Source organism: Lampetra planeri, chromosome 62 (assembly GCF_965212315.1).
Source record: "Lampetra planeri chromosome 62, kcLamPlan1.2.h2, whole genome shotgun sequence".
NCBI lineage: Eukaryota > Metazoa > Chordata > Hyperoartia > Petromyzontiformes > Petromyzontidae > Lampetra > Lampetra planeri.
In genome coordinates, this window is record NC_136168.1 from 272,836 (window position 1) to 294,771 (window position 21,936).

The 21,936-nt window shown below is 45.4% G+C and overlaps 1 long non-coding RNA gene across 1 annotated transcript; it reads left to right on the top strand.

Moving 5' to 3' along the window:
* The first annotated feature begins 279 nt into the window (after positions 1–279).
* Positions 280–21,337, top strand: LOC144736613 (uncharacterized). Its single transcript, XR_013588785.1, has 4 exons — positions 280–401; positions 10,874–10,993; positions 13,716–13,937; positions 18,863–21,337. It is a non-coding gene; the product is annotated as an uncharacterized LOC144736613 (long non-coding RNA).
* Positions 21,338–21,936: the final 599 nt, after the last annotated feature.

Here is a 21,936-nt window from a genome sequence, read left to right on the forward strand (position 1 = left end):
ACGGCAGCTCTCTTGGAAATCAATTGTCGTCGGCTTCGAATCGATTCAAGTGTTGTTAATCGATGTCTCCCCACTCGCGTCATCACGCCGAGATGGCGTGCAAGCGGTTGTTTTCCGCCTCCGGGACAAAAAATGAAGTGATCTTGTCATACGCTCAAATGTTTTTAAAGGACGTTCTCAGAGTTTGAAAATATTCAGTTGAGTCATATCGAATTACAATTTACGTTAACTCCAAAGTCGCATTCAATGTTACAAAAGTAGTGCGCACAACCTGCTGGGGTGGGGGGGGTGGCAAGGCGCTGTGTGAGTCGCCGCTCGCCCATTGATCGGGACTCGGTGCGTGACGTCGCCGCGCGGTTGGTTGCCGGAGAGACGCGTGGCGAGTGGAGACAGCGGTGCAGGTAACAGTCAACTAAAACTATTCAAAACTATATTCAGTATTTTTATATTTTACCAGCTAAGGCTCCACACTGAGCTGTATTATAGCTCTTTTTCAGAATCGACCTGACTACCACATTATACCTCAACGGAAGTGGCGTATCATCGCGTGTAAATTTATAGCAGCCAAACGCGCGTTGATTCTTAATGTGGAGGGGAAAACCCGGAAAAAAATCCACGCGAACACGGGGAGAGAGAGAGACACGCAAACTCAAAATATACAGCCGAAGTCGGGGTTGGGATAGAACCGACGACCTCCTGTATACCAAGCGACGTAGCTACCATCTCGCCAGCGCGTCCACACACGCGGTGAACACCACGGGCAGTGAGCGTCCCGCATCAGTCAGAGCCAGAATTGTGTGTGCGTGGGGAGGGGTAGCGTCGTGGTTAGCGGTCCTGGGCCTCTCCTAGGTCGACTCGGTTTCAATGTAAGAACCTGGTACGGTGTGTAGAAACATCGCCACTGGGAGACAAACGCGGTCGCGCGTGGTGTTGGCCGCCCCCTCGTGTGGCCTTCGTGGGTGCTGCTCGCTACCAGCACTTGCCCCGACAGTCTGTTAAGGCGACATGGAGGATCTTTTTTGCGTGCTACCAGATGTTGATTGGCGAATGGACGCTCTGTTCGAATCTGGTCAACCTCGACACCTGTAAATACGCGACACGCAAATGAGCACTCGTCGACAGTGGAAATTGCTACTAACCATTTAGAAAGTTTCAGCTGTGGTTTCTTCCAAATCGGACTGCTGATGGAGACACTGAATGTCAAAACCGGTCCAGAGTTTGCTTGCGTTGAACCCATGCTGTCTGAAATGCGCTCCCAAAAGGCCGATATACATAGTTGTTTTGTACGTAGAGGGACATATATATGTGCAGGAGGCGTGTAATGTCTTTTGTTACAGCAGAAATCCAATAATTCGCGATGTGGTAATCTACAAATCCCTGTAATTCGGGGATTTGTGATTCGCGATTTGCTTCCGTAATCCAGCAATGTCGTCTTTTGGGTTTGTATCAGTATAGACTAGCTGTGCTCACGCGATCTGTTAGGAAGTATTTAGCATGCATTTACTTGGATATCAAGTATCATAAATAATGTACGCATTGGCGATACAACACCGGTACAGCATAACATAACGGTGGTCACTCTTTGGTTCTTTCGGTAAAGTCACGTATAAAGATAAAGTAATAAATTAAATAATAACATACAGGTATAAATGAAATAGAAACAAAAATCTAACCAGAAAACTATAGACAGACATATAAGCAGACATATATCACCAAGATACATAGAGAGAGAGTAACACATAGGCACAGAGAGGAAAGTAATTGTTGGAGGCAGTACAGAAAGTAGGCTTCCATCCTCTGTGAATGCTTCTCAGGCTCATGCTCTGCACCCTGCCTCGTCAGAATCTACGTTCACTTAGCTGCCCTAGGTCAACTCGGCCAAAAATGTATACTTTATACAGTTGGGTGTGTCAACATTAGAAAGACATTGTTTTTGCAACAGCAACCCAATAAACATTCTGCCAGCCTTCAGGGTTGCTCGCCTAGAATACCCCCCCCACCAGCCAGAAGGCTATATGGCTTAAAGGTGGATCTTATTATCCCTTTCATGATTTAGCATTATCCCTGCTGGGTCCACCATCGGAGATCCATCGCTCTCATTTACAGGCACGCCGAGCCGGGCTGGCCGGTCGGCATGGTGCGGTGAAGTCGCTTCGTGAACCAGCCACGTGCGGGAGAATATGGCGAAGGGACGAACACTTATTGACCCGTAGTGGGATGTTTTTGTTTGTTTTGTACCGGGTCACTGGGGTTGTCTGCCGCTTTTATCACAAAGAGCCACGGGGTCTTCTTTAATGTCCACGTGGGTAGACGCGAGATCGGTTGAAACGTCTCGCGTGAAGGATGGCTCCGCTGACTCTGCGCACACACGGGTTCGAGTCCAGGCCAGGGGGGAGAGACACCAACCGACTACCGATGATGTCATGGCACAGGGCGATGGGCGATCGTGCGCGTGGTGGGCGCGTGTCCACTGTTGGCTGTGGTGGTGGACGCGGTAGCGTGCGACTTGGCGATTGTTTCTTCGATCTGGGCGGCGTCTGTGTAGAAGTATGGCGGATTTTGCACTGCGCGACAAATCCGTTGACCTGATTCCCTCTCACGGCCAACATTGGTGGCAAATATTTCCACCGGTGCTGAATTCCCCCGCCCCCCCCATATATACTCAAAGTGAAATGAGTTCCTGGTGTGGTGTGTAATATCACTAGATAAATGTGTCCAAAACACCCCATTTTATGCCGTGTTGGCGTTCATAGGCGTTCAATAACAGCACTTGCCCCTGCGGTCTGTTGAGGCTATGCAGGGATCTTTGTCTTTGTTACATTCTGCCCGACTGAAATGCCCATATACCGTAGCAGTCATTGGAATCAACATGAATGTCAGAATATTATAGCTTAATGAAACCGGTTGTGTGATTTATTTATATTCTAGGAATACCTGTTTTAAATACAACAGGATGTTTCACAGATAAAGTTACGTTAGTAATGATGATGTTGATGGTAGTGATAGCATTGTGAGTGATGATTGTATTTATTTTGGTAGGGGTAATGATGTTGATGATGGTGGTTGTTGTTTGGGGTAGTTATGATGATGATGGTGTTGGTAATGGTGACAATCGTTCATGATTTACATGATTATGATATAGTCACAATAATGATTATGACGTTCATGATCACGATGATAATGGCGGTGATGACTATGATGATGTTGATTGTTGGAGGAGGTTATGAGGATGCCGACAATGGGGGAGATGATAATGATGTCATTGTAATGACAACAATAGTCATGCTGTTGGTATTGGTATTGCATTGTTATGGTGATCATGATGATTTTCCCACGTGTACACGTGCAGCCCTTTGATCAATCCACAGCTGAATGAGTGCTTTCCCACACCATACAGATTATGGGGACTATTTGACGATCGTCTCTGTGGCGAGGCCTTAAATAGACAGAGGGGGGCGGAGAGAGGGAGGGGTTAGAGAAACGTCGTATGCTAGTATTTAATTTATTATTTTATCTTTATACGTGACTTTACCGAAAGAACCAAAGAGTAATTCCTGCAGTCACGAAAGCTCCAAATTAAGATAACGGTGGTCCTCATGAAGCAGTCTGACGATGTCGCTGTTGCCCCTTGAGTGAGCTGCAGAACTCTCCATCACAAGGTGCACTTAGATTCAGTAGCTACTTTCCCCATTCGAACATGTGATGACACCCTGAGTCCTATAATATTTTAATACCACCGTCCGACGAGCAATGATTCCGGAAATTATTTGAAGAACCGTCCGACCAAGTCTAGGGCACGAGGAGTCAAATCTTGCCTTTGGAACACGGAGCCAGTCAATCGCAATCAGACTGGGTGCTGCTATACGGCAACAGACTGTGAAGCTTTGTGTTCAGCTGCTCATAACATTGGTCTTCCGATTGATTTTGACGCACAGACGCAATATTTTCTGACCGGGGTTGTGAATTGCGGGAAAATAAAAATGTATTCCAAATTTTTTGTTATGATACTGTACCGCGCACCAGCGGTGTACCGCCAATACGGTGTAATGCAAGGACATCTTCTAATATAGACCCACATGAAACATTTAACACGTAGGCTTTCGCGACCAATGTAATTCATAATAGAGGTTTTTGGGAAACATCGTACTCAGATTGTCAACGTTGTGGCTTGGCTCTCCAACAAACTGGTGTGATGTACTCGTGACGTATTGGCATGTTCTGTTTATGTGACAACCCTTACTACTTTGCTGTGTCGGGTGGTGGCGGGTTTAACGACACATTTCTGTATTTACGCGATCTAACCCAAAAAACCTCTATTATGCACATGGAAGATGTTGCACCATTTGGGTGTTAGAAAACGCGTAATAAAAAAATCAGTGATTTTATTTAATTTAATTAATGCAACTGTGCAGTTAATTCATCCCATAATCCATAGCATACGTCAGCGTAAACATGTTTTCACGGGGATTATTTAACGACTCTCCACGGTGTACCGCAGGTTACAGGACCCACGATTTGATCCCCCACAGGAACGCGGATTATTGGATTATTATTGGACTTACATTTTTCACAATGACGATACAGTATTAATTATTTTATTTAGTATACTATATAATATTGTATATGTGTACAGCTAATTATCATACTCCACATGTACATTACTACTAATATAGCACTATATAGCACTTTATAAGTGGCTCTACATGTGGAGAATGTTATGCATGCCAGACAAAATTATTTGTAGCATCGTTGTGCAGAATATAAGTACAGTAATAATAAATAAGCAATGTCTCCTTCAAATATCTGTCCCTCTACGTAAATTTTATTTTTTATATTAACCAAGTGTACTGATGTACCAATGAGCTCAAACAACAATAATTAGCACGTTAAATGCTTGTGGACATGACAATTCACCTTTTTGGAGAGTCTTATGACATAATCTTGGCTAGTTTGTTATGTAGTCTAACCAAAATAACTATTGTAAATAACCACCCAGGAATGTCTGTCCTTAACGCTCGTGCCCTCACTCCACATCGACCAGCCCGCCTCATTAATATTCATGAGCAGGTGACGTCCTCCAAATGGACCCCCCACCCCTCCTCACTGGCGGAGCTAGTGGGGGGTGGGGTGGCACGTGCCCCCCCAATGATCCGATCTAAATCCCTAATTTCGATCGGATCATTGGGGTTTATTAGTAATAAATCGGCATTTTGCGACCCCCACTGCCACTGTATAGCATACTATTATGTGCCAGGGACTCTATGAGATGATAGGACAATAGTCTGAGTCCATAATTGGCAATAAGTAACGTCAAAGCAGTTATAAGTGACTCACAGAATTGTGCGCAGTTGCGTATACAGTACACGACTTCCCTGAAGGCATATCTTAAGTGAGCGTGATGCCGATCACACACAGTTCGAATTCGACCCTCGATTGATGGCTGCACACATCGCCGCACACGCGTCGAATAAAAAGCAAGGGACAAGTCCTTACTTACTAAGAACTATCATTTTTCATTGCTGGAGGAGTTGCCACCCCTACCTGAAAATCCTGGCTCCGCCATTTCCCCTCATTAATAATCAAAAACGGGTAACTTCACTCAATATGGAGTGCTCCCCCTGCCCCTTACTAATAACACTATAAGAAAAATTGTCCCTGGGTCGTAAGTGTTATTTTTTAATTGCGTATGCCTCAAAAGTACAGAAAATGGCTATTCCCCCCAAAAACTTCGCTTTTGTGACCAGGACAGTGATATTTTTAAATGTACCTATTTTCATTGAGCATTCCAGATAGATTCAGTGCGGCGTAAACTTGGAGTAACTTCGAGAACATTCTAGAACTTTCCAGTAATATAAATACTAGTATAAATACAGGGGCCTTAAGCCCACCAGTTCAGTTTAGTTCCAGCTGCCGAAGTGGATATATATCTGCATTTTTCTGAGATGGCATTAAGCGGCTGCAAGCATCCGGCAGACGCATTTTTCTATGTCTGCGGCAAATTTATCAATACAAGAGCGAAAAAGTACTCTGTTGAAGCATCTGCTAAGATGTGTGAGGCCCACAAGGCATATTTACGATATTTCGGCATGCCTGTCGGGGATCAAGACAAACCCTGGGCACCTCATTTCACCTGCCAGCAATGCAAAAAAACTATGGAATGTAAGATGGACAATTGTTGCTCGGAATTTTATATTATAAAATATAAAAAATTGTAAAACTTTTTTATTTTAAAATGTTTTACAATTTTCAATGCAAGTCAGAGAGCGAGGAAGATGTAGATCCAGATGACATTTTCAGAGGTGGAGCCGAGGAGAGAAACCAAAAAGACCTCAACGACTTGATCAGAGATCTTGGTCTCACCAAGTCCAATGCTGAGCTTTTGATGTCTCGGCTCAAGCAGTGAAACTGGTTGAATGCAAGTGTGCAAGTCGCAGATCAGAGGAAGCGTCACCAACCTTTTTGCAGCTTCTTCACCCGTCAAGATGGGCTCTGCTTCTGCCACAATGTGACCAGTCTGTTCGAGGCAATCGGAATCGCCTGTAACCAGAATGAGTGGCGCCTCTTCATTGACAGCTCATCCAGGAGCCTCAAAGCCGTGCTGCTCCGTAATGGTAATAAGTACCCGTCTCTTCCCCTGGCTCGCTCGGTGCACCTCAAAGAGGATTACAACAGCATCAAGACCTTGCTGGATGCCTTGAAGTATGATGAGTATGGCAGGGAGGTCATCGTAAACTTAAAAATGGTGGCATTCCTGAAAGGTCTCCAAGGCGGTTTTACCAAGTTTCCCTGCTATTTTTGCCTTTGGGACAACAGGGACACCAAGGCGCACTACCACAGGCGGGACTGACCACAGCGGACAAAGTTCTCTGTGGGGAGGAACAACGTCAAGTGGGAGCCACTGGTGGACCCCCGGAAGGTGCTGATGCCACCACGGCACATCAAAGTGGGCCTTATGGAATAATTTGTCAGAGCTGTAGATAAGGAGTCGGCAGCCTTCAAGTACCTTCAAGACTACAGTGGAACCTCGGTATACGTCGTTAATTCGTTCCAGAAGGTAGGACTTATACCGAAAATGACGTATACCAAACGATTTTTTCCCATAAGAAATAAAGGGAAAGGAAATAATCCGTTCCAGAGGAAAATAAATTATATTTTATATGGCATATTATACATTAATGGAGTTGTATAAAATAATTTAGACACTAATTACGAAAATGCTTACAGAAGCCACGTGACCGCGCTGCTGGCAGCTGCGCTGGCCACGTGGCGTGTCTCAACCCCGCAAGTAGCACGCGCCTCGACCTGGGGCCCTCCATGGGGGCAGCCCCCCACGTCCCCCGCCCCTCTCCTCTACGTCCCCCGCCCCTCTCCACCACGCTACCCTGCCCCTTTTCCCCACATCCCCCGCCCCTCCCCCCCACGCCACGCCACCCCGCCCCTCCCCCCCACGTCCCCCGCCTCCCCCCCGCTACCCCACCACTCTCGCTTTGTTTCAGTCGTGAACGGGGCATACGCGGGTACTGTACGCGGTGACTCATCCCGACCCACACACGTTTTAGCAAAGGCGTCGTATCCCAAGCAAGACGTCGTATCCCAAGATATATTTTTTATACGTATACGACTTATACCAAATTTGACGTATTCCAAAGCGGTTGTATACCGAGGTTCCACTGTACTTCCCGAAGCTGTCTGAGGCAAAGGTGAAAGCTGGTGTTTTCGTCGAATCACAGATAAAGAAGATCCTGGAGTGCAATTAATTCCCCAAGAAGCTCACAAGGAGAAAGCGGCTTGGAACAGCTTTGTCGCAGTCGTTCGGGGCTTCCTGGGAAATCACAAGGCCGAAAACTATGTGGAGCTGGTTGAGACTCTGGTGAAGAACGATGGCACAATGGGCTGTAGGATGTCCCTCAAAGTCCATTTCCTTTATGCTCATCTTGATCAATTCAAGGAGAATATGGCAGCGCACTCGGAGGAAATGGGCGAGCGCTTCCACCAGGATATACTGGACTTTGAACGCCGCTACCAAGGACAGTATAATGAGAACATGATGGGAGGCTACATTTGGGGGCTGATTCATAAAAGTAATTTACAGTATAATTGTAAATCTCCAAAAACTGCTCACTTCTAAATCTTTTGTAATAATTTTTGTATTACTTTAGTATAAATACATGTTAATTTCGATTCATATGTTTTTTTTTCTGACTTTATGTGAACGAAAAGACACAAATTCGCCCGTTTTCTCATTGAAAATAGGTAAATTTCTAAATATCACTGTCCTGGTCACAAAACCAAAGTTTGTGGGGAATAATAGCCATTTTCTATACTTTTTAGGCAGAAGCAATAAAAAAATAACACTTACTACCCAGGGACAAAAATTGTGTTACACATAGTGTAGTCATGCGTAAGTGATGTCACTCCACATCGAACAGCCCCCTCATTAATAATCATGAGCAGATGACATCACTCCATATGGAGCACGCACCCCCCTAATTAATAATCATGAGCAGGTGACGTCACTCCACATCGAACAGCCCCCCTAATTAATAATCATAAGGTGACGTCCTCCAAATGGACACCTCCCCCCATTCATAATAATTAGCGGCTGACGTCACTCCACATGGGGGGCCGAGGTGCCTCCTCCCCCCTCCTCAGCGTTAACTTACAAACCTCACTACAAAGGCAAAACCCTCAAGTCAAGCAATCTCCGTAATGCTATTGAGACATCAAAGTAAAAAGGACGTCATGATGAACAAGGGATTATAACCTTAAAATGAAATAGGTCTGTGTCACTGCGCCCTTACAGATTGCACACGCATTGATGCAATGAATATCACGTCGCGGTCTGATTTTCACTTGCAAGTTTCAGATTAACTGCAATACACCCGTCCTTGGACGGGCTAAAGGCTAGTTGTAAATAATTGAGCAGTTTTACATACAGTGAGGGAAAAAAGTATTTGATCCCCTGCTGATTTTGTACGTTTGCCCACTGACAAAGAAATTATCAGTCTATAATTTTTATGGTAGGTTTATTTGAACAGTGAGAGACAGAATAACAACAACAAAATCCAGAAAAAACGCATGTCAAAAATGTTATAAATTGATTTGCATTTCAATGAGGGAAATAAGTATTTGACCCCTCTGAAAAACATGACTTAGTACTTGGTGGCAAAACCCTTGTTGGCAATCACAGTGGTCAGACGTTTCTTGTAGTTGACCACCAGGTTTGCACACATCTCAGGAGGGATTTTGTCCCACTCCTCTTTGCAGATCTTCTCCAAGTCATTAAGGTTTCGAGGATGATGTTTGGCAACTCGAACCTTCAGCTCCCTCCACAGATTTTCTATTGGATTAAGGTCTGGAGACTGACTAGGCCACTCCAGGACCTGAATGTGCTTCTTCTTGAGCCACTCCTTTGTTACCTTGGCCGTGTGTTTTGGGTCATTGTCATGCTGGAATACCCATCCACGACCCATTTTCAATGCCCTGGCTGAGGGAAGGAGGTTCTCACCCAAGATTTGACGGTACATGGCCCCGTCCATCGTCCCTTTGATGCGGTGAAGTTGTCCTGTCCCCTTAGCAGAAAAACACCCCCAAAGCATAATGTTTCCACCTCCATGTTTGACGGTGGGGATGGTGTTCTTGGGGTCATAGGCAGCATTCCTCCTCCTCCAAACACGGGAGTTGAGTTGATGCCAAAGAGCTCCATTTTGGTCTCATCTGACCACAACACTTTCACCCAGTTGTCCTCTGAATCATTGACAAACTTCAGACGGGCATGTATATGTGCTTTCTTGAGCAGAGGGATCTTGCGGGCGCTGCAGGATTTCAGTCCTTTACGGCGTACTGTGTTACCAACTGTTTTCTTGGTGTATATGGTCCCAGTTGCCTTGAGATCATTGACAAGATTCTCCCGTGTATTTTTGGGCGGATTCCTCACCGTTCTCATGATCATTGCAACTCCACGAGGTGAGATCTTGCATGGAGCCCCAGGCCGAGGGAGATTGACAGTTCTTTTGTGTTTCTTACATTTGCGAATAATCGCACCAACTGTTGTCACCTTCTCACCAAGCTGCTTGGCGATGGACTTGTAGCCCATTCCAGCCTTGTGTAGGTCTACAATCTTGTCCCTGACATTCTTGGAGAGCTCTTTGGTCTTGGCCATGGTGGAGAGTTCGGAATCTGATTGATTGATTGGCAGAGGTGGGACAAAGTCATTGTTATGCAAGTCCAAGTCGAGTCGCAAGTCATCAAATTCATGACTCGAGTCTGACTCGAGTCCAAGTCACATGACTCGAGTCCACATCTCATAGGTGGGACAAAGTCATTGTTATGCAAGTCCAAGTCGAGTCGCAAGTCATCAAATTCATGACTCGAGTCTGACTCGAGTCCAAGTCACATGACTCGAGTCCACACCTCTGTTGATTGGTTCTGTGAACAGGTATCTTTTATACAGGTAACAAGCTCAGATTAGGAGCACTCCCTTTAGGAGTGTGCTCCTAATCTCAGCTTGTTACCTATATAAAAGACACCTGGGATCCAGAAATCTTTGATTGAGAGGGGGTCAAATACTTATTTCCCTCATTGAAAATCAATTTATAACATTTTTGACATGCGTTTTTTCTGGATTTTGTTGTTATTCTGTCTCTCACTGTTCAAATAAACCTACCATTAAAATTATAGACTGATCATTTCTTTGTCAGTGGGCAAACATACAAAATCAGCAGGGGATCAAATACTTTGTTCCCTCACTGTATATAAATTGCATTGGCATATGTGGTCATTGACACGGTAAAACTAGTCAAGATGGTGTGGTGGTGTTGCAGTGTCAAGAAAAGTGCTTCATGGTGTCTTAAACTCTCTTCTCATTTAACAGCAATTGGAGAGTACAGCCATGTCTTTAGCTGCATGCAGTGAGGCATGGGGCGTCTGCGAGAATGCCGGCAATTCACGGAGCAAGACCAGAGGTCGAGCCATGCTGCCCACGTCTAGAGAGGTATTTGTGTGCTTGAATAATAATAGTGAAAATTATTGTACAGGCAGACCTTGCTTAGCGCTCAAAATGTGTATGCTGGAGAAGTGGCCACTAATCAAATCGGCGCATAAAGGAGTTCATTAGACAATTGTATATATGGGGATGCATTCCCAACAGCTTTAATTCCTACATGTGTAATGCGAGCGTAGGCTGAGGCTTCGCCGCCCCAGCCCCTAAGCCATCCAGGCGACACGAGCCATCGGGTAAAGGGTTCAAGGGTGGAGCCCGCGGGCGCTAGGGGGTGGTATTATCTGGAAAGTTCTTAAGGGGTGTGGTGAAGGGCAGAGTCTGGGTGACGCGGGAAGGGGATATAATGGAGAGCCGGAAGGGGCTCGAGGTCAGTTGGTGAGAGCTGGAAGCTGGACCACGTCGCGGGTCTCCGTGAGCCATCGGCCACGTGGCGACGCGGAGACGGCTCCCAGCGCGCCGTCTGCCAGCGGTGCGCGGGAGCGGGGAAGCGGGACGCCAGCTCACGCGACGCGCCGAGAGCGAGAGAATGGCGTGAGAGCGGGACGCCAGCTCACGCGACGCGCCGCGGAACGTCCGAGAGAGCGGAACGCGAGCTGTCCATATAACAAAGAAATAAACAGACGGAGACACAGTCGCTTCTTCTTGGTTCTTTCGGTAAAGTCACGTAGAAGGGAAATAATAAAATAATAAAAATAAAACATAATAAAATACAATTTTCACGACGTTTCGGCCACAACGCAAGCAGCCGTCCTCAGGTGAAGAACAGGTCTGTCGGAAAGACAGCGTCTGAATGAACACAGTCGCTTGTCGTCGACCTGTATTATTGCACATGTATGAGCAATATATGAGGGCTTCATTGAGGTATTGGTAACAGCACTAATAATACAGATGCTAAAACTTCTTTTGAATAAGTAATATTTTAAAATACTTTTTTTTAAACATGCTTTAATGAAATGTACCGTATGAGTATTGGCAGAACTCCACAACTCCAGGAAGTGGCCCCGAGGCTTGCCATAATGTAAGGGACCGTGGTCAATTACAGCCTACGTAAGTTGAGCGTTGACAATTAGACCCAAGCCGAAACATAACATGTAAAAAAGATTGTTTCAAAATATATTTTTTATTTTTTTTGATAGAATATAGTATTGTCATTGATACGGCTATTTTAATACACACAATGGACTGGAAGGACAAGATTAAAGGGCTCGTATAATGCACATGCATAATGTACGTTGACTCATTAATCGCCCCCCCTCCACTTTGCGCAAGAGCGTGAAGTGTGGTCACCACATCTACGCCTCTATATAAGGAACAAAACAGGTGGACTTCTCCACAAATCTGTCTGTCGCCTGATGAAGCTAGTTGTAATACTGGCAAAACATCGTACTCAGATTGTAAATGTTGTGGCTTGGCTCTCCAACACACCAGTGTGCTGTACTAGTGACAAATTGGCATGTTCTGTTTACATTACAACCCTTACTAGTTGGCTGTGTCGGGTGGTGGTGGATTTTAACGACACATATATTTACACGATCTAACAAAACAAACCTCTTATGGATGATATTCGTCGTGAAAGCCTACGTGTTAAACGGGATATTCGATGTCCCCTGTGAAGCCGATGGCGTTTATTTTACGGCTCGTACATCTTAGTATTAACCAGGACGGCCTGTCGGAATAGAACCGCAAACCTCTGCAACAAGTGGCAAATGCACTACCACTGAGCCACGTCAATTATTTTATTCATAAACTTAGGTTTCCACGGCCAGCGTTATGATGCATAGTTGATTTGTGGGCTTAATTGAGGAGTGTGTATGTTCTCCACCTGCTGTACATGGACGACTCGTAGACTGAACTCTTAGTAAGGGCTTGCGCCAGTTTATTAACACAGAGGTAACAAAACACACCAGAGGTAGGTGTCCCTACACTCAGTCCTTGACGCGGACGTCAGGCTCTATCTATTCCTAGCCTGGGCTATCTCTTGGCCTCTCACTCGAGTTGGGATGGGGGCTTATCCAACACCACCCGACCGAGGAGAGCAGCACCCCACGTAATCTTAACCGGCTCTTGCAGACTTCTCTGAGCCCTACCCCTGGCTGTATCTTCGGCTCTCCTACTCGTAGAACCCGGACGGGGGATCAGCCAACACCGTCCGGTCACGAGCAGGAGAGACCTTCTTAAGACGCTTACCATCCCGGGCTCCCACAACGACCCCGCTTTCGCCACGGGGTCCCCCTTAAGTATTTCCCGTGACATGACGTCATTGCGCCTCACAGCGCTCATGATGTCATGTCGTCATACTACTCTACACATGTGTAGTGAGTGACATTGGGGATGTCACTGTATGGTGCCGGACAGCATCGTGTGTGTTGCAGAGTGATGCCGGCTCTAGCAGAGCACGGCGTGCGATGCACTGTGTTGCCTCTGAAGAAGAACTTCTGCAACTCAGTTGGACTCACTACACATGGATTTCCTCCCATAAAATAAAAAACCCCTTCCAATTGAACATGTATTGCTCATCTATCCCAATGCTGGAAATTACTTGCAAAATTACTGAATTCGGATGACAGATGCAATCATCATCCCCTCCTGCTGCCAAAAAAATGGCATGACCCTCGTTAAAAATATTCTTGAGACTTAGGATTTTCTGGGTCAGGAAGTGTAACAATAATAAAAATGTCCTTGTCCCTAACTCTTGTTTCTGTCCTCCTGACAGGTGGAGGTGAATGTGAGTGTGCGCCACATGTACCTGTACAGCCGCGAGGTGCGTGGGGTGGTGGCACGTCTCCGCGCCGAGTGTGGGTCACTGTCCGTGCACGCAGTTGCCTTGGCCCACACTCAAGGTGATCTGAACAAGGCCTTGGGACACGTTCGTAATGAGAAACAGGCAAATGTGCAAGCTTCTAGCATGCGATCGCGACGACCTACACGTGAGGTGGTAAGTCTTGAATAATAATAATTTAGTTGACAGTAATACCCCGGTTTATGTCGGGGATGCTTTCCTTAAATGTGCGACAACGAATACCGAAACGACGTAAATCAACGCAATTTTGCCACGAGGACTAAACAATGCTGAAGCCGTGTTAATGCGTGCATCTTCATCCTAGACGTATCCGCAACATTACGTTCAATTACTAAAAATACTACACTCAATACTAGTTTCGGCAGTAAACGTTAAAACATTATTAGCAGTACATTATGAAAATAAAATCACTAAAATATCATGCGTAATTACTATATTGTACTCCACAGTACAGAACATTTCTTTATGCGCGATGCAAAGTAGTTTGTGTACAGGGTTAGGTGGAGGTGAAGGTTGAGAGGCGACGGTTACGAGAAAGGGCAGACGATGCTGTCAGCGACATGAGTGTGGGTTGAGGCAACGCTAGTCGGGTAGCGGTGGTGTTGATAATGAAGTGACAACGTATTTTCTAAACGATATAAAAGGGGGAGGTGTAAAATCGCAAGGCTTACAGCGCAAGGCTATCACGAAGGCGCAGTCAAGCACATACAGTAGTCTGCAGTAGCTACATGTTGTGATGTTGCTTTGTGGAATGCCAATTGAGGAATTTGTCGGTCATTTGTGAATTTGGAAAATTTGAACCGTGACAGCAACACACATTGGCCTACTCTTATCAAACTAGCTTCTTTGCCCATCCTAGGACGGAAGCTGTAATATTTACGAAAAAAATTAGCAGAGTATAATTGTATCTTGTGTTAATTGAATGGCAGTGAATCTTGCACGAAATTATGTCATAAAACACTTCACTGCATTTCACTGTAGCACTGTATATAACTGACCTTCAATTTGTTCTAATTCACTGCTCTGATACTTTATTATTTTCTGCTTTCGGTCGTTGAGGTGCAAATAAATTGGATTGCAATACAATATCTGGAAAATCACCGAGAAATGTCTATTTAACCAAAATGTAGAAGCATAAATTAGACTTATCTTAGGAAAAAATATAGACCCCAAATCCAATTTGTTGCCGCGTAGAATTATTTATTAGATTCATTTTAAATAAAGAAACGTGAAACTTAAAGCGAATTTGCAACAAATAATAATTCTGCTCTACCTTAATGACGGGGGTGCGGCATGTGGAGTGACGTCACGCGCGGGACACAAACTCCCTAATTAATAATCATGAGCGGATGACGTCACTGATGTGGACCACGCCACCCACCCCCTCATTAATAATCAAGAGTGGATGATGTCATTCCACATGGAGTTCCCCCCCTGATCAATAATCATGAGCGGATTCCGTCACTCCACATGGAGCTCCCCCCCTTCATCAATAATCATGGATGATGACGTCACTCATGTGGACCCTGGCCCCACCCCCTCATTAATAATCATGAGCAGGTCTTTATTTTCGATCGAATATTTCAGATTAACTGCAATACACCCGTCCTTGGACGGGCTATAGGCTACTTTTATAATAATTTAGAAGCAAAAATTAGACTTACCTTTTGTTTCAAGTGCTGAAGAAATAAATAAAGACACCAAATACACTTTGTTGCTGCGTAGAAATATTGATTTGATTACATTTCAATAAAGAAACGTCAAATTGAAAGTTAATTTGCGTAAAACAAATTATTTCCAATCAACCTGCGGGAATGTAAAAATCCGCCCGCTCATGATTATGAATGAGGGGGGGGTGTCTCTTTTGCAGTGACGTCACGTACGGATTTAGCACTGCTGCGTATATTTATTTTTTACTTTCTGTAAAGAAACGTCATATTTGAAGCAACTTTGCGAAAAAACTATCTTTCCACTTGGCCTTCTGCGTGAGTGTAAAAATCCACCCGCTCATGATTATTTTATTATTACTGACGGGGGAGGGGGTATGTGGAGTGACGTCACGTGCATTACACACATTTCTGGGCTATTATAGTAGTAATGCCATCAGCGGGAATTGTAACGTCCACTGTGAAGCGTCACTTTCATGTAAATTGCATCATCAGAATCGCTGATTTAGATCTCTGTGTCGCGAGAAGAAAGCTCAAAGTGGTCCATGGGCGACCGGGATTTTGCTTCGGTGGCCATTGGACTTTGGAACTCTCTGTCAAAGTTGGTCAGGGAGTCTAGTTCAGTTTGGGCCTTCAGGTCTCCCCTAAAAATATTTATCTTTTAAGAAAGCATCTCGAATTTTAACTTAGCCTCTTCTTACCCCCCCCCCCCCCCATTGTAAGGCACCTTGATGTTTTATGCATGGGGTCAGTAAAAGAGAAGAAGCAGAAAGAGAAGTGTTGTGAGCTGCGGTCGTGAGTGAATGTGTGTACAGGTGAGCGTGTAGCTCGGTGCGTGTTAGTGATTTGCCACAGTGTAATGGTTAGCACACTGGATTTGCGATGATCCTAAGGTCACCAGTTTGTTTATATGGCAGTTGAAACAACGGTGCAAGTCTCTCGAATTCCCCCCGCTCCACTTGTGTAAGAACTCATCATTCATTCGTCGAAAATGTAAAAAAACATTTCAGGACCTGACTGTGACTCAGTGTGGATCTCCTGGAGTAAGTCTATTTTATTATTATAAAGAATTAAAGGGGCTGTTTGATGACACGATTAGAGAGCTGGCTTGCACTGCAGGGAACTTAATATTCAACTTGGATTCCGCAACCCTCAATGGCCTTTTTAAGTAAAATTTGTGCATGTAAGACTCGCACAAACAACCATACCCAGAAACCCATAGACTCCAACAGAGACTCATACATTACTACAGACACTCAGACTCACACAGCGACCCCATACTTACAGAGACCGATAGACATGCACAGAGACCCATAGCCTCACACAGAGATCCATACACTCAAAGGCCCAAAAACTCACAGAAATCCATAGATTCGCACAGATGTCAATAGAATTTTAATTTGAATATTTATTTATACTGGATGAATCTGATGAGCTATAACGATGTTTTCACAGACATCCAATCGGGTGGGTCAGAAAATAACAACAAAAATACAATACAAAAACATCACAGGAAAAGTAAACAAATTGTTTCGAAATATACAAATTAAACTGAACTCTTTTTATCTTACCATTGACTCATACAAACATGTTGGACTCGCACAGAGACCTTAACCACTAAACCTCGAACAATTAAAACCCTCTAAACCCCTAACTATCTAAATCCATAACCATCTAAACCGCTAACCCTCTCAACCAATTTACCCTTACAACCCTAATATTTAAACCCCTCGCCCTCTAAAAGCTTAAACTCTAAACCACCAAAACACTAACCATCTCAACCCCTAACCCTCTAAATTCCTATACCCCTAACCCTCAACCCCTTTACCCTTAAAACCCTAACCCACCAAAACCCTCACTCTCTAAACGCCTTATTCTTTTAACCCTAACCGTCTAAGCCATTAAAAACCAAAACTTCTAAACCCTCTGAATCCCTAACCCTCTAAACCTTGAAACCCTAACCTTCTAAAACCCTAAATCCTTAACATTCTAAATACCAACCAATCTAAACCACTACCCTCTAAAGAACTAACCCTCTAGACCCCTAACCCTCTGAACTCATAACCTCCTAAATCCTCAACCTCTAAAACCCTAACCCTCAAACCCCTAACGTTCTAAAACCCTAAATCTGTAACCTAATGTCAACATATTTAAACCCCAACCCTCTAAAGAACGAACCCTCTAGACACCTAACCCTTAAAACACCTATGCCCCTAAAATGCTAACCCTCTAAACACATAATCCACTACACCCGGAACCCTCTAAACCCATAAAGGTTTGTTTTGTTAGATTATGTAAATATAAACGTGTCGTTAAACCAACCACCACCTGAAACAGCCAATTAGTAAAATTTGTCACATCAACAAAAAGTGCCATTTAGTGTTGGAGACTAAACCAAAAAAAAACTTTATTATGGACAATATTAGTTGTGAAAGTCTACGTGTTAAACCCTCAACTCTCAAACCACTAAACCCCTAACACTGTAAATCACTAACCCTTGAAACCCCGATACCTCTAAACCCCTAAACACATACCCTTATAACCTCAACTACTAACCATCTAAACCATTCAACATCCAACAATCGAAACACAAAAACCTCTAAACACGTAACTCTCTAAACCCCTAACCCTCTAAAACCCATAAACCTCTAAACACGTAACTCTCTAAACCCTCTAAACTCAAAACGTTCTAAACTCTAACCCTCTAAACACCAAATCCTCTGAAGGACTTTCCCCTTAAGACCCCAACCGTCTAAACACCTCACCCTATAAAACCGCAACCCATAAACCCCCAACACTCTTAACTGCCTAAACCCTTAACCTTTTAAACCCCAAACCGTCTAAACCCCTCAACGTGTAAAACCGTAACCCACTAAACCCCTCACCTTATAAACCCCTAATCCCCTAAATATCAAAACCTCTAAACCCATAACCTTCTAAAACTCTTCTGTGAACAGGTGTCTTTTATACAGGTAACAAGCCGAGATTAGGAGCACTCCCTTTAAGAGTGTGCTCCTAATCTCGTTACCTGTATAAAAGACACCTGGGAGCCAGAAATCTTTCTGATTGAGAGGGGGTCAAATACTTATTTCCCTCATTAAAATGCAAATCAAGTTATAACATTTTTGACGTGCGTTTTTCTGGATTTTGTTGTTATTCTGTCTTTCAATGTTCAAATAAACCTACCATTAAAATTATAGACTGATCATTTCTTTGTCAGTGGGCAAACGTACAAAATCAGCAGGGGATGAAATACTTTTTTCCCTCACTGTATATAAATTGCATTGGCATATGTGGTCATTGACACGGTAAAACTAGTCAAGATGGTGTGGTGGTGTTGCAGTGTCAAGAAAAGTGCTTCATGGTGTCTTAAACTCTCTTCTCATTTGACAGCAATTGGAGAGTACAGCCATGTCTTTAGCTGCATGCAGTGAGGCATGGGGCGTCTGCGAGAATGCCGGCAATTCACGGAGCAAGACCAGAGGTCGAGCCATGCTGCGCTTGGAGAACCGCCGCCACGTGGCGGTCGCCGTTCCCGCCAAAAGTCGGCGCAGATGAAATGGCGGGAATCGCCAAGTCATTTTGGCGGGAATCTGCGGGGCGACCCTGTAGAATGTCCGCCGCCGTCCCCGCTCCTGCCGACGAGCTGATTTCCGCCAGGATGGACGCGGCGGCGAGCAGCAGCTCCGCCAGACAGGAGTGCGCCTCGCGGAGCACGGCATCGGTCCCCAGTCGCTCGCCCGGCGCCGTCGGCGGATCCTGCAGCGTGGGCAATTCTTCGTCCTCACCCCCCGATGCCAGCTGGCCCGAGTCGTCAAGGTTATCCTCGCGGTCAATCCCGTGGGTCCGACGGGTCTTCCTTGTATCCATGCTTGGAAGACTGTTTCACTTCTGACGCCAGTTTGGCCCGTGACCTCCTGACGGGCCTCCAGATATCCATCACATAGAGACCCAGAGAGTCATCACACATAGACCTATACACTCACTACACACAGACCCTCAGACTCGCACAGAGGTCTATAGACTCACCACACAAACACATGGACTCACCACAGAGCCCCATAGACTCACCACACAGCCCCATAGACTCACCACAGAGACGCATAGACTCACCCCACAGAGACCCATAGACTCACCCCACAGAGACCCATAGAGTTATACAAAAACGCATAGACTCATCACACAGAGAACCACCGACTCAAACAGACTCGCACAGAGCCCTATAGACTCACCTCACAGAGACCCACGGACTATCACAGAGACCCATAGACTCACCACACAGAGATCCATCGACTCACAGAGAGACCCAAGGGCTCGCACGTGAATGTGTGGTGATTTAGTTGAAGGTGGAGGGGGGTTACCAGCCCCTCGCACCCATCCAGAACTCCCCGTGGCCACTGGTGGCTGCGGGCGACGTGAGGTGGTTCACAGCTGGTCAGGCATTATCAACCGTCACCATTCGCCAATAAGTAACAGTGACGTCACCACAGCGCCTGTGCCAGGCCAGGTGCACTTTGCAGCCACGTGAAGTGTCGAAGGCTCGCTGACCGGAGGTCCTGGAACAGACCCAGGTGCCATGGGTTGTCTGACTGAGATGACTGGCAGCACCACCTGTACCCCGTACTGTGCCAAATTGCTGCATATTTATCATCCGGTGTTCCGCTCGTTGTTGTGAGTGTCACTCCTCCGTTGTTGTTGGAGGGCGACTGTCGCCAACTGCCAAGTAGAAGCATCCTTCACGAGCCTCCCCGCAGAGGCCGATCTCGACACCACTGGTACCAGTCGTCGGCAAAGCCCACTCAGCTCCACATCCTCCCGTACCGCATCAGTCCACCTCCACTCCAGCCCATGCCGTGCCCGCCCAGCTCCCTCCATCCACCCACATTCTCACTTACCGGCTTACTCACGCACTCACCCACTCATATCTGCTCACGCACCCACGCATGAAATTTTTAATCGTGATCAATTTACACCAAAATCTACTCTCAACCACTTAAACCACATATTCGTAAATGATGCGCACCCTAATCAGCCACTATGGCTGTGTGCAGGGTGTTGTGATGTCACGTAGTACGACGTTTTTCTTGCTCCCCCCCCCGCCCCCCCCCCCGTTATAACGCGTTGTCTATCTATGGCCTCGTCACATTGGCCTTAATGGACGCATGGTGATGGTGAAAGATGATTCGTCGTTGGACACTGACTTACCGGAGCCCCATTTAACATTCAGGTGACACGGGGCACGGTACGTGAAGAACCTCTTATGTCCTGTAAGCAGACTTCTCTGCGTGGGATAGTTAACACCTCTTAATGCACAGACAACCGCCAACGCAGCCTCGCCTGCCGGAGGAGCTCGCTGATGATCGGACAGTGTTCAGATCTCTCAAGGATCTGTGAGCTACTCGCACACAAAGATCCACGTGTAGCCTTTAACATACTGTTGGGGCAAGTGCTTTATAACATCATCAAAGGGGCGCTGCAATACGATGCAATCAAAATCACCGATCAGAGATTTTCCCATATATGGTCTTTGTTGATTGTGAATCGATACTAATTCTATTGATTCCACTCAGTCGATACAGCAGCAAGCGTTTCACAAATCATACAAAGCAACGGTATTGATGCCTGGTTTGTATGTACTTTTTATAAAAAAATAAATTCATGTAGTCTATCAGACCTTTGTATTAAATCGCTCTGCAAAAAGTCATTTTATATGCTAATAAATCAATGTTATGCTAATGCAACATTTCATCATAGCCGCGACTCAGTTTACTCCGATGTGCAATGTCATCTTTATCTCGATCCTGTGAGTGTACAATTTTATATTAAACTTCATTTACTGAGTGAATACAAGACCACGTATATGCTGATGTCCATTTTTATCATAGGTGTGATTCATTCAGCCATTCACTCACTTAGCCACAAACTCACTCAGCCACACACTCACTCAACGACTCACTCAACTACTCAGCCGCTCACTCAGATATTCACTCACTCAACTACTCACTCAATCAATAATTAACTCAACCACTCAACCAATCATTCAACCACCCACTCACTCAATCACTCAACCATCATGCTCTCACTTACTCAACCATTCACTCACTCAGCCACTCACTCAGCCACTCACTCACTCAGTCAACCACTCGCTCTCTAAACCACTCGCTCATTCAACCGCTCGCTCACTCAACCATTCACTCACTCAACCACTCGCTTGCTCACTCTCCCACTCACTCACTCAACCCCTCACTCAACCTTTCACTCAACCCCTCACCAAACCACTCACTCAACGACTCACCAGAATCCTCTCGGCTTGGGGACTCACTTAACCACTCACTTAACCACTCACTTAACCATTCACTTAACCACTCACTAGAGCAACCACTCACTCACTTAATGACTTACTTAACCACTCAACCAATTACTTTCTCACTCACTCAGCCGCTCACTCCTTCACTCAGCCACTCACC